The 12936-nt window shown below is 48.0% G+C and overlaps 1 protein-coding gene across 2 annotated transcripts in view; it reads right to left on the bottom strand.

The window, feature by feature from the left end:
* The window catches only part of B3GALT9 (beta-1,3-galactosyltransferase 9), a 44698-nt gene extending 32724 nt beyond the window's left edge, over positions 1-11974 (bottom strand). The window contains exon 1 of one of the 2 annotated variants that reach the window (XM_085616087.1): positions 11884-11974. The gene's annotated coding sequence lies outside the window, so the exon portion shown is untranslated. Of the gene's footprint in view, positions 1-10661; positions 10814-11883 lie in introns of those variants that run through there. The other variant, XM_085616079.1, reaches the window with a different exon arrangement.
* Between the last annotated feature and the right edge of the window lie 962 nt (positions 11975-12936).

Here is a 12936-nt window from a genome sequence, read left to right as displayed (position 1 = left end):
TTGCATTGGGTCCTCAATGTCGATGATTTCTCCTTCCAAGGTACTTTTTCAGCGGGATCTGCATGAGACTTGAAGCTGGCCTGCCCTCCATCACGGTCGGCCTGAAATTTTAATTTACCCTGGTCTAGTGCAACCAGCTGTCCCCAGTTGGTGCTTTATGCCTCTACACACTATATTTTGATTTAATCTTTAAAAATTCATAACTCTGGTTTTACTTATTGGATTTTATTCATTCTGGTCTTGTTTTACTCATACAAATATAATCTATTTTTCTTATTCAATGTGGAGTATTTTTGTGGTGTCTTCATTGTGTTACTGTGAGTGTGTGTTGCACAAATACTTTACACATTGCCTCTTTAGATATAAGTCTGACTGCTCTGTGCCAAGCTACCAGAGGGCGAGCACAGGTTATCTTTAAGTGTGTATCTAGCTTACCCTGACTAGTGTGGTGGTTCTTGTTTGGCCATGGTGCAATCCTCTGCCAACCAGAAACCCCATTTCTAACACCTTGCCTCACACCATATGCAACACATTAGATATGAACTGCAGGAACTCCTGCTCAGACCATCTTCATTCATCTTAGAAACAAAGTGCAGAACACTGTTGGCTCATAGCACCTGTATTCCACCATGGGTGAAGTGCAGGTACTCCGTGTCTCATAAGTCGTGCATCACATGAGATGTGAAATGCAGTAACTCCCTGCCTCATACCATCTTCAGTACTCTAGAGAACGAAGTGCAGAAACTTCTTGACTCATAGTCCCTGCATGCCACTGTGGGATGAAGTGCAGATCCACCGCATCTCACAACATACTCACCACATGAGATGTGAATTACAGCAAATCCATGCCTCACAGCACATGCACCAAATAAGATGTGGAATGCAATAACCCCTGCCTCACGCCATATGAACCACATTAGATGTAAACTGCAGTAACTCCTTGCCTCACACCTCCGCCACTTCTCTGAGGAACGAAGTGCAGGAACATAGTGATTCAAAGTGTCTGCATTCCAGACTCATAGTACCTGCATTCCACTGTGGGGTGAAGTGCAGGTACGCCATGTCTCACAACACATGTACTACTAGATGTGAATTGCAGTAACTCCCAGCATCACACCACATGCACCATGAGATGTGACTGAAGTAACCCCTTGCCTCAACGCATGAACCACATTAGATGTAAACAGCAGTAACTCCCCACCTCACACCCCCTTCACTCCTCTGAGGAACGAACTGCGGAAACTTGCTAGCTGATAGTGCCTGCTTCTAACTGTGGGTTGAAGTGTGGGTACTGCATGTCACACAGCACATGCACCACATGAGATTTAAACTGCAGTAGCCCTCTGCCTCACACCACATTCGATGCAAACTGCAGTAACTCCCTACATCACACCACCGTCACTCCCCTGAGGAACGGAGTGCAGGAAATTCCTCACTCTTTGTCCCTGCATTCCAATGTGGAGTGAAGTGCTGGTGCTCTGTGTCTCACAACGTAAAGCACATGAGATGTAAACTCACTGCCTCAGACCACCTTTACTACTGTAGGGAAAACGTGTTGTTTGATAGCATCTGCTTCCCATTGTGGAGTGGAGTGTGGGTACTTTGTGTACACAACACATGCACCATATAAGATGTGAACTTCAGTTACTCCCTGCCTCACACCATCTTTACTATTCTAGGGAATGAAGTGCAGGAACGTGCTGCAAAGCAGCCCACAGAAAGGCGATGTCTCATAGTTCATGCACTCCTCTAGAGAGTGACGTGCAGGGACTCCTTGTTTCACAGCCCACTCACTCCTCTAAGGAGTGAAGTGCTGGTACTTCCTGTCTCACAGCCCACTCACTTCTCTAGGGAGTGAAGTGATGGCACTCCATGTCTAACAGCCCACTCACTTCTCTAGGGAGTGAAGTGCTGGTACTCCCTGTCTAACAGCCCACTCACTTCTCTAGGGCGTGAAGTGCTGGTGCTCCGTGTCTCAAAGCTTATGCACTCCTCTAGGGAGTGAAGTGCTGGCACTCCGTGTCTCAGAGCTCATGCACTCCTCTAGGGAGTGAAGTACAGGTACTACCTGTCTCAGAACTTATGCACTCGTCTAGGGAGTGAAGTGCAGGTACTCTGTATCTCACAGCTCATGCACTCTTCTAGGGAGTGAAGTGCGGGTACTCTATGTCTCAGAGCTCACACATTCCTCTAGGGCATGGGTATTCACAAACTTTCGGTCGGGGGCCACAATTACAGTGTGGTTTGTAGCCGAGGGCCACACCGGTAGGGGTGTGGTCAGGGGGGGCGGGGTCAGTGGGGTGGCGGGCTAGAGTAAAAAAAAATCAAACCTGTTTCAAAACATTAGACAATGGGACAATGCTGTATTTCAAAAGCAGATGTAACTACAGAGAGCACATTTTGATAATACATTTTTATTAGCAGAGAATAGTAATATTAAGAGGCATTGCATAGCTTCATACACACTTTGACCCCAATTCCATCATAGTCCCTCTCTCTCTCTCTGAGTCAGCCAGTCTCTCTCTCTCTCTCTCTCAGTCAGTCTCTCTCTGTCAGTCTCTCTCTTTCTCAATGTCAGTCAGTCTCTCTCTCTCTCTCTGTCAGTCAGTCTCTCTCTCTGTCAGTCAGTCAGTCAGTCTTTCTCTCTCTGTCAGTCAGTCTCTCTCTCTGTCAGTCAGTCTCTCTCTCTCTGTCAGGCTCTCTCTCTCTGTCAGGCTCTCTCTCTCTGTCAATCTCTCTCTCTCTCAGTCAGTCAGTCTCTCTCTCAGCCAGTCGCTCCCTCAGTCAGTCAGTCTCTCTCTGTCAGTCTCAATCAGTCTCTTTCTCTCTCCCAGTCAGTCTCTCTCTCAGTCAGTCAGTCAGCCTCTCTCTCTGTCAGTCTCAGTAAGTCAGTCTCTCTCTCTCTGTCAGTCAGTCTCTCTCAGTCGGTCAGACTCTCCCAGTCAGTCAATATTGCTCTGTCAGTCTCAGTCAGTCTCTCTCAGTCAGTCAGTCTCTCAGTCAGTCTCTCTCCCAGTCAGTGTCAGTCAGTCCCTCTCTGTCAGTCAGTCAGTCTCTCTCTGTCTGTCTTTCTCTCTCTTTCAGTCTCCCTCTCTGTCAGTCAGTCTCTCTCTCCCTCAGTCCATCAGTCTCTCTCTCTCTCTGCCATTCAGTCAGTCGGTCTCCCTGTCAGTCAGTCTCTCTTTCAGTCAGTCAGTCAGTCACTCTCTCTCTCTGTCAATCTCTACCCTCTCAGTCGGTCAGTCAGTCTCTCTCTCTCTCCTACTCAGTCTCTCTCTCTCAGTCAGTCTCTCTCTCTGTCAGTCAGTCTCTCTCAGTCAGCCAGTCAGTCTCTCTCACTCAGCCAGTCAGTCTCTCTCTCTTTCTCTGTCATTCAGTCAGTCAGACAGTCTCTCTCTCTGTCAGTCTCTCTCTCAGTCAGTCTCTCTCTTTCTGTCAGGCTTCACCCTCTCAGTCGGTCAGTCAGTCTCTCTCTCTCTCCCAGTCAGTCTCGAAGTCTCTCTCTCTCAGTTTCTCTCTCAGTCAGTCTCTCTCTCTGTGTCAGTCAGTCTCTCTCAGTCAGCCAGGCAGTCTCTCTCAGTTAGCCAGTCAGTCTCTCTCTCACTCAGTCTCTCTCTTTCTGTCAGCCAGTCTCTCTCTCTCTAAGTCAGTCTCTCTCTCACTCTCTCTCTGTCGCTCAGTCTGTTATTCTCTCTCTCTCTTTCAGCCTTTCTCTCTAGTCTCTCTCTCTTAGTCAGTCAGTCTCTCTCTCAGCCAGTCTTTCACTCTCTCTCTCGGTAAGTCTCTCTCTCTGTCAGTCTCTCTCTCTCTGTCAGTCAGTCTCTCAGTCAGTCAGTATCTCAGTGAGTCAGTCTCTCTCTCTACTCTCTCTCCACTCTCTCTCTCTCTCCATTCTTTCTCTCTCCACTCTTTCTCTCTCCACTCTTTCTCTCCCCACTGTCTCTCTCTACTCTCTCCCTCCACTCTCTCTCTCTCCACACACTCTCTTTCCACAGTCTCTCTCTCTCTACTCTCTCTCTCTCGCTCTCCACTCCACTCTCTCTCTCCATACTCTCTCCAATCTCACTCTCTCTCTCACTCTCTCTCTCTCTCTCTCTCTCTCTCTCTCTCTCTCTCCACTCTCTCTCTCTCTCTGGGGGGCCATGGGTACATTACCTGCAAGGTACACGGGCCGCCAAGGAAGGCCTAGCTGGCCACTGGTGGCCCACGGGTCGTACTATGAGTACCATGGCTCTAGGGAGCTAAGTGCAGGTACTTCATGTCTCAGAGCTCATGCACTCCTCTAGGGAGTGAAGATCAGAGCTCATGTACTCCACTAGGTAGTGAAGACCAGGTACTTCATGTCTCAGAGTCTCGCACTCCTCTAGGTAGCGAAGACCAGGTACTTCATGTCTCAGAGTCACGCACTCCTTTAGGGAGTGAAGTGCAGATACTCCGTGTCTCAGAGCTCACACACTCCTCTAGGGAGCGAGTGCAGGTACTCCGTGTTTCAGAGCTCACACATTCCTCTAAGGAGTGAAGTGCAGGTACTCCCTGTCTCACAGCTCACGCACTTCTCTAGGGAGTGAAGTGCAGGTACTTCATGTCTCAGAGCTCACGCACTCCTCTAGAGAGTGAAGTGAAGGTACTACCTGCAACTACCTCTTTTAGGGTGTGAAGTGCTGGTACTTCCTGTCTCACAGCCCACTCACTTCCTAGGGAGTAAAATGCACGTGCTCCATGTGTCAGAGCTCACTCATCCCTCCATTAGGGAGTAAAGTGCATGTACTCTATGCCTCAGAGCTCACGCATTTCTCTAGGGAATGAAGTGCAGGTACTCCATGTCGCACAGCTCACACACTCCTCTAGAGAGTGAAGTGCTGGCCCTCCCTGCCTCACAGTTCATGCACTTCTCTAGGAAGTGAAGTGCAGGAACGCCCTGTCTCGTAGCCCACGCACTCCTCTAGGGAATGAAGTGCACGTACTCCATGTGTCAGAGCTCACACACTCCTCTAGAGAGTGAAGTGCTGGCCCTCCCTGCCTCACAGTTCATGCACTTCTCTAGGAAGTGAAGTGCAGGAACACCCTGTCTCGTAGCCCACGCACTCCTCTAGGGAGTGAAGTGCACGTACTCCGTGTGTCAGAGCTCACACACTCCTCTAGAGAGTGAAGTGCTGGCCCTCCCTGCCTCACAGTTCATGCACTTCTCTAGGAAGTGAAGTGCAGGAACACCCTGTCTCGTAGCCCACGCACTCCTCTAGGGAGTGAAGTGCACGTACTCCGTGTGTCAGAGCTCACACACTCCTCTAGAGAGTGAAGTGCTGGCCCTCCCTGCCTCACAGTTCATGCACTTCTCTAGGAAGTGAAGTGCAGGAACACCCTGTCTCGTAGCCCACGCACTCCTCTAGGGAGTGAAGTGCACGTACTCCGTGTGTCAGAGCTCACACACTCCTCTAGAGAGTGAAGTGCTGGCCCTCCCTGCCTCACAGTTCATGCACTTCTCTAGGAAGTGAAGTGCAGGAACGCCCTGTTTCGTAGCCCCCGCACTCCTCTAGGGAATGAAGTGCACGTACTCCATGTGTCAGAGCTCACACACTCCTCTAGAGAGTAAAGTGCTGGCCCTCCCTGCCTCACAGTTCATGCACTTCTCTAGGAAGTGAAGTGCAGGAACACCCTGTCTCATAGCCTACGCACTCCTCTCGGGAATGAAGTGCACGTACTCCATGTGTCAGAGCTCACACACTCCTCTAGAGAGTGAAGTGCTGGCCCTCCCTGCCTCACAGTTCATGCCCTTCTCTAGGAAGTGAAGTGCAGGAACACCCTGTCTCGTAGCCCACGCACTCCTCTAGGGAATGAGGTGCACGTACTCCGTGTGTCAGAGCTCACACACTCCTCTAGAGAGTGAAGTGCTGGCCCTCCCTGCCTCACAGTTCATGCACTTCTCTAGGAAGTGAAGTGCAGGAACACCCTGTCTCGTAGCCCACGCACTCCTCTCGGGAATGAAGTGCACGTACTCCATGTTTCAGAGCTCACACACTCCTCTAGAGAATGAAGTGCTGGCCCTCCCTGCCTCACAGTTCATGCACTTCTCTAGGAAGTGAAGTGCAGGAACACCCTGTCTCGTAGCCCACGCACTCCTCTAGGGAGTGAAGTGCACGTACTCCGTGTGTCAGAGCTCACACACTCCTCTAGAGAGTGAAGTGCTGGCCCTCCCTGCCTCACAGTTCATGCACTTCTCTAGGAAGTGAAGTGCAGGAACACCCTGTCTCGTAGCCCACGCACTCCTCTAGGGAGTGAAGTGCACGTACTCCGTGTGTCAGAGCTCACACGCTCCTCTAGATAGTGAAGTGCTGGCCCTCCCTGCCTCACAGTTCATGCACTTCTCTAGGAAGTGAAGTGCAGGAACACCCTGTCTCGTAGCCCACGCACTTCTCTAGGGAGTGAAGTGCACGTACTCCGTGTGTCAGAGCTCACACACTCCTCTAGAGAGTGAAGTGCTGGCCCTCCCTGCCTCACAGTTCATGCACTTCTCTAGGAAGTGAAGTGCAGGAACGCCCTGTCTCGTAGCCCACGCACTCCTCTAGGGAGTGAAGTGCACGTACTCCGTGTGTCAGAGCTCACACACTCCTCTAGAGAGTGAAGTGCTGGCCCTCCCTGCCTCACAGTTCATGCACTTCTCTAGGAAGTGAAGTGCAGGAACGCCCTGTTTCGTAGACCCCGCACTCCTTTAGGGAATGAAGTGCACGTACTCCATGTGTGAGAGCTCACACACTCCTCTAGAGAGTGAAGTGCTGGCCCTCCCTGCCTCACAGTTCATGCACTTCTCTAGGAAGTGAAGTGCAGGAACACCCTGTCTCGTAGCCCACGCACTCCTCTCGGGAATGAAGTGCACGTACTCCATGTGTCAGAGCTCACACACTCCTCTAGAGAGTGAAGTGCTGGCCCTCCCTGCCTCACAGTTCATGCCCTTCTCTAGGAAGTGAAGTGCAGGAACACCCTGTCTCGTAGCCCACGCACTCCTCTAGGGAGTGAAGTGCACGTACTCCGTGTGTCAGAGCTCACACACTCCTCTAGAGAGCGAAGTGCAGGCACTCCGTGTCTCACAGCCCACGCACTCCTCTCGAGTGCAGGTACCTGCTGCCCTCAAGAGTTCATCCAACGACTATTCGCGGATATTAACCCCGGGATGAACCAGCTGTCTGACGGGTGCCTGTGACTGCTTACGCAGGCAGCATTTCAGCTCCGAAGTGCCAGGCGCAGTCTTTGAATAATGAATGAGGCGCTGGCTCCGACACAGCTTTGTTCGTTTGTTCCCGACTCCAGTGCTTAATTTGTAAAATATGAAGTGCAGGTGCTCATATGTTTGTCGGAGGCCACACCTACTTTTCTCCAGCTCCACTCACATCCAGCGACAGCCCATGTAGGGCGTTTTACCGTGGCGGTGACGTGGGGCAGAGGAGGGGCAGGGTGGGGGTTTGCAAAATGCGGCATACGGCCGATTGCAGGTAAATTACGAAAAAAAACAAAAACGAATTTTGTTACGCACGCTGCATCGCATTTGGCGATGCTGCGCGCGCAACGAAATTCGTTTGATCTATTTTTTTCGTAACTTACCTGCAATTGGCCACATGCCGCATTTTGCAACCCCCCACCCTGCCACTCCTCTGCCCCACGTCACCGCCCCGGTAAAATGCCCTACACGGGCCGTCGCTGCCCACATCCTCAGCTGGTTGTAACTCATATGTAATAATACCTCATACCTGTTCTGAATTTCAGCAATGGAGCCTTCCTCATAGTAAGGTTTTGATAGGGGGTTCCCCTGCCCTGTGAACATTTTGAAAAAAGATTAAATCAAAAGTGCATTCAAGGCACAATTTAGGAATAAATTAGCTAGAATCGCTAATGCATTGAAAATGGACAATTCCAGTGCTCTATGTGTTGATTTGGTTAAAGGACAATACTAGGGTATGCCATTTTTAACAGAGTCTATGAGTTTAAAGATACATTTATGTGACAAAATGAATCAAAATGTTGTGAAAACACACTAGTAACATTATTAAGATTTTTCAAGGGCTGTAAGTGGTGAAACAGGTAGGTATTTATTCCAGATAAGCATCCACTAGAAGAAGAGGAGGCGAGTTCGACACGTCCAGGAATGGAGCTGCCACTAAACAACTGCCGCTGCTAACCACTCTTACTGAGGATTCCTCCCACGTTTCACATTCTAACCCACCAACATTCCACCTGAATAATATCAGTAAGTAAGGAACAGAGCTTCAAAGCAAAACCGCCATCTTGGTGTGCTCATGCTCCGAATCCTCCAGATGTCTCATTTATATGGGTAAAAAAATATCTTTAAAGTGACCATTGGGGAATTTAATATCTTACATACTGAATGTTAGCTGATTAACCATTTATCAAAGTAAGAATCAACATGCATTACCTGTATTCAAAAAGTTGGAACACCCACTGTAAAAATGTGCTGCGTGGGCAGGTGCATACTTGCAGCAGTCAAGATGGAAAAGCAGCGATTCTCTCTCGCCGCTTACTATGAATAAAAAAATTGACTTGACTATGTGACCTATCTTATTGCCACTAAACACCCACACAGCTCCTAAAAATATGTATTTGTTTTTTGGGACTTTGTTTCGTATCAAATAAAGCTACGACCCTACTTCAAGGTGACTTAACTGGGGACAGAAAGATACAGATAAATAATACACTTAATAATACATGCCATATACAAATAAAATACAGAAAGACAGAGTACCACGTCATACATCTGATAGGTGTTAAAGAGTGTTGCAGGTAAGCAAGCCCGATACACGTGGTTCTCATAATTATGGTAAACTGTGTTACTGGACACACAAAGCTTGGACCCATCTGTACAAGAGAGGTTACTTAAATGCTACTGGAAAAGGAATAGTTTACTCTATTTTCGAATGCTTACGTCTATATATAGAGTGTCTGCATTTACTTGTTAAAATTTAGCTGTATTAAATCTTACCTTGCAGATAAATGTGATTTCATTTATCTTCTCTAATATCCTACAAGCTGTGCCTACTGTTAGTGCTGAGTTTGTAATATATTATGTAAAGACTTTGTAGAAGTGTGCATAGGCAGACTACTTATGCTTTCTGAGCAATTAAATATATTATGTAGAGAGCCAAGGGGAAGATTCAGTGGGAGAGTTTCTGGTTTTCTGTTTTCCTGAGGCCTAGTGATAGTTTAAGCACAATGCTTTGTGAGAGTCACAGTTTGATTTTTCAGAAACATAAGCCAGTGGTGCTACAGTACTGTATTTTGGGTTTGGGATGAAAACAGAATGCACTTGTACTAGGAAGTAAAAAGGACGCGCCCCTTCATTGCTTTAAGCAATTGAAAATAAATCCATTCATGACTTTCTCTAGCAGCATTTAGAACAACTTTGAAACAAATAGGCCCCTAAATTTATAGACTTTCATGTCCCACAAGGTTTCTGTACGTTTACATGTAAAAGCAGTTGTGTGGCTGCGTTGTCTGTTCTGCGGAAGCTTTCCATAACTAACCTTATATACCATCCCTTCTGGACCATACCTTATATATACCATTTCTAAATTTAGATACTATAACTAACATTACATACCATACCGTATCAAACTTTAATTACATACCATACACTTACCAAGCCAATCCATCATAATCTACCACACCTACCATACTGACTTTCCATACCTACCATATCTAAACCAACCACTGACAAAATCCTTATGTCTAGTTCAGCATCGGGGATAAAAAATTTATTTACTAATGATGTGCAGCATAGGCGTAAAAATGCAGTGAGCTGGAAAGCTGAGTAGCTGGGTGACTAAGAGCATAATGCCTCTGACAAATAAAAATGCTGTAGCAAAAAGCTAATAAAAAGCTCTACAAATTAGGCAATGTCCTTTTTAATTGCCGGTGTACTAAAAGAGTTTTTGCCTTTTGCAGGCCATTCGTGTGCCTGTCACTGATCCCTGTTTGTGGCATTGCCAGGTTGGTGAAATGGGATCAGGCTGGAGCAGCAGACAGAAGCCACTAACTCAGTCGCCTGGAGCGGATACGATATTAATCTGTCCATGTACGTTAGACTGGTGCTCGGCAGACTGGTGCTCGTTTCCTCTCTCACTGCCTGCTTCTTATGCTGTTCTTTAGCTAGAAAAGGTCAAAAGAAATGTGTGTTCACATAGAAATCGCCGACGCCCAATATGGAAATACGCCCAAGAGTCGAATCTCTGATTTAACCGATGTTGATTGTCTTTGACGAACACAAATCATTCAAAACCTAATCTCTTCTTCGTTGACCTGATCCGAGACCGAGGAAGTCCTCTCTGCCTACCCCAGCGAACTTCGAAGAGCCAATTCCTCGCAGTCGAAGCCACAGCCACCCGACCTGCGTTGCAAGTTTAGGTCGTCTTTCCCTCAGCCGCTCCCGAAGTGTAATAAATTATAAGAAAAACAAATAATGTTTGTGGACCGGGCCCGCACAAGAAAATCTTAATTTAAACACTGATGCTGCTGCTGGTGCAGTGCCACACACCAAGAGGCTCATTAGGCGGGCTAAACTACGCCATAGTCTGGGAGCGGGCGGACACTAACGACGGCGCATTTATGGCTACTGCTAGCCTATTTACTATAGTCTATAATACTGCTATAGTACTTACTTGCGGTTACATTGTTGGCTGGGCCGGGTCACACTGCCTCTTAGTGCCTTTATTAACTGATCTATAAATAAACTGGGCCTGGTGCTGCTGCCTGCCCACAACGTCGTCGCCTTGAATGCTTAGGACTCGGTGCCGGTGAGCGCCAATCTGAATCAAATCTGCGCACGCTGGCGCACAAACCCTCCCCCTGAAGAACTAAATCCAGCCCAATCTCAGTGTCCCGCCCACCGGCCTAAGGGCCTGCCAATGAATGCTAGCATATCGGAAATTCATCTTCTTGGCTGAATCTTGACTCGGGCTCTCACTGCTGCGGCGCAACACCTGTACTGCGCAAATTTGCAACAATCTTCTTCACCGTGACTCGAGTCCGGAGCAGTCGAGCTTCGAGAACAACACTACTCTGTGCTAAGGACAGTAATCAACTACATTATCTATTATCGTAATCATAACATGTGAATAATGCTGCTTCAGACGCATAGACCCGGCCCTAATAAGTATGTGCCGGTGCTAAGCACCGGAAAGCACCGGCACAAATTAAGCTCTGCCCGACTCTGATCATACCACTCACCCAGTCACCGCCTGTCCTCTCTATGCCTCTTTATTCTGTTTGTGTGCACTCGTCTCTTCTTTACTTTAACATCTTCCCACCCACTTCATGTAGATAAGGCTTGTTTTCGTTGTTTTAGGTAAAGGAGAAACAGGCAGACAGATGACACTTGTAGTAGCTCAATGTGTTCTGCAAAACGTGAGGTTTTCATGTCTTCGCCACCCCCACTTTCTTCTGTTCAGTGAAAGAAACGCTACAAATTCCATAAATTAGCATAAGGGAATCGTTTTATTGGTAACCCATGCGATCTGTTTCTCCATCTATAATAATAACATGAACGCCAAATAAACGGTGTTGTTTTCTATTATAAAATATGGCACTGGGGAAAAACTGTGAAATCGTTCCTCCTAAGGCAGATCTAGGCCTTTGCAGCTGAACAGTGAAGGTCACGTGCCCTCAGTTACTCCAGAGGCTGTACCCAAGGGAGAGTAAGGCAACCGCCTAAAGGCGCCCCCAAGTGGCTGCACTGATCTACTTCCTGATGTCTGCCGTTTTTCCAAATTATTTGAGTTTTTCCAGGTTACCTCAGAATTGGGAATTTTCATGCGCATTTGGTGAATTAACTTTCATATGTAGCTAGCCCCCTATAGCAGGAATGTCACCCTTTCTTCTCACCTGTATCCGACAGTCCGTCGGCTAGACTGCCGACTTTGGGATCGGGGAGAGGAGAGAGATGGAGGGTAGTGGGGCAGCAGGGGCGACTGCAACAGAGGCTCGCCAGACTACACTCAGTTACAAAGACATGTACTCGAGACTCGGCTAAGTACCAGAGGGAGCTGAGCAGCACGTGACGTCAGAGTGAGTACAGACAAGATGTCCACTCGAAGCAACAATCCCCAGGGTGAGTTTGGGGCCACCGGCTAGGACCCTAATGTAAGAGGAAAGACAGATTTTTGGGTGGAGAGGTTGACAACCGAATTGGACGGAAGAGAACACCGTCATAATCGTCCTTTTTGTTGCCTCTTTTGCCATCAATAGTTGCACATCTTAGAAGCGCCCGCCCCCATCCACCCACCATCAGTGGCGGCTGGTGAGGTTTGTGAGTGGGGAGGCGGGCATGCAGGAAAATAGGAGACATGGATCTCATGCAGGGAAGTGAAGGGATGTAAAGTAGCAAGAACACAGCTATCATTAATGCACCTAGGAATTACACAGGACCCTTTGTACCCCGCTTTCATTTTGTTTACTGCCTAGTCACTGGGATGGGGGCATTTCCTTGCATTGGGGTCTGTGCCAGCGTTGCTACCATGCTGATTTCTGTAGAGCACCAGCAAAACTCTGCCTCACCACCATTCATGTCTGAGACTGACACCATCCGTGCACCAGCACGCCTTGTGCACTCTCTTGTGCAGCACGAGGCCGCTGCAGACTATGCCTACAGTGCTTGTAGCCCAGCAGGTGTCCGTGCAGTTATGAATGCAGCAGCAACTATTACATTCCATCGAAAAATGCGCAGTGACTCCTCGTTCGTTGTGATTGGCATCAGCTTCTGTCACAATTTCGACAACTTCCAATATGACTTTTATAAATATAATGTCAATGTCACATTTAAATGTCATCACTAGATATCCTATGAGTTGAAGAAAACTCAGTGAAATAGAGTATAGGGAAGAAAGGCAGAGGGGACAAAGCACAATTAGAGAACAAAAGCACACCTTAAGAGCGGCC

Source organism: Triturus cristatus, chromosome 1_2, assembly GCF_964204655.1.
Source record: "Triturus cristatus chromosome 1_2, aTriCri1.1, whole genome shotgun sequence".
In the NCBI taxonomy this organism is placed as follows: domain Eukaryota; kingdom Metazoa; phylum Chordata; class Amphibia; order Caudata; family Salamandridae; genus Triturus; species Triturus cristatus.
This window is presented reverse-complemented; position numbering and strand designations above follow the sequence as displayed.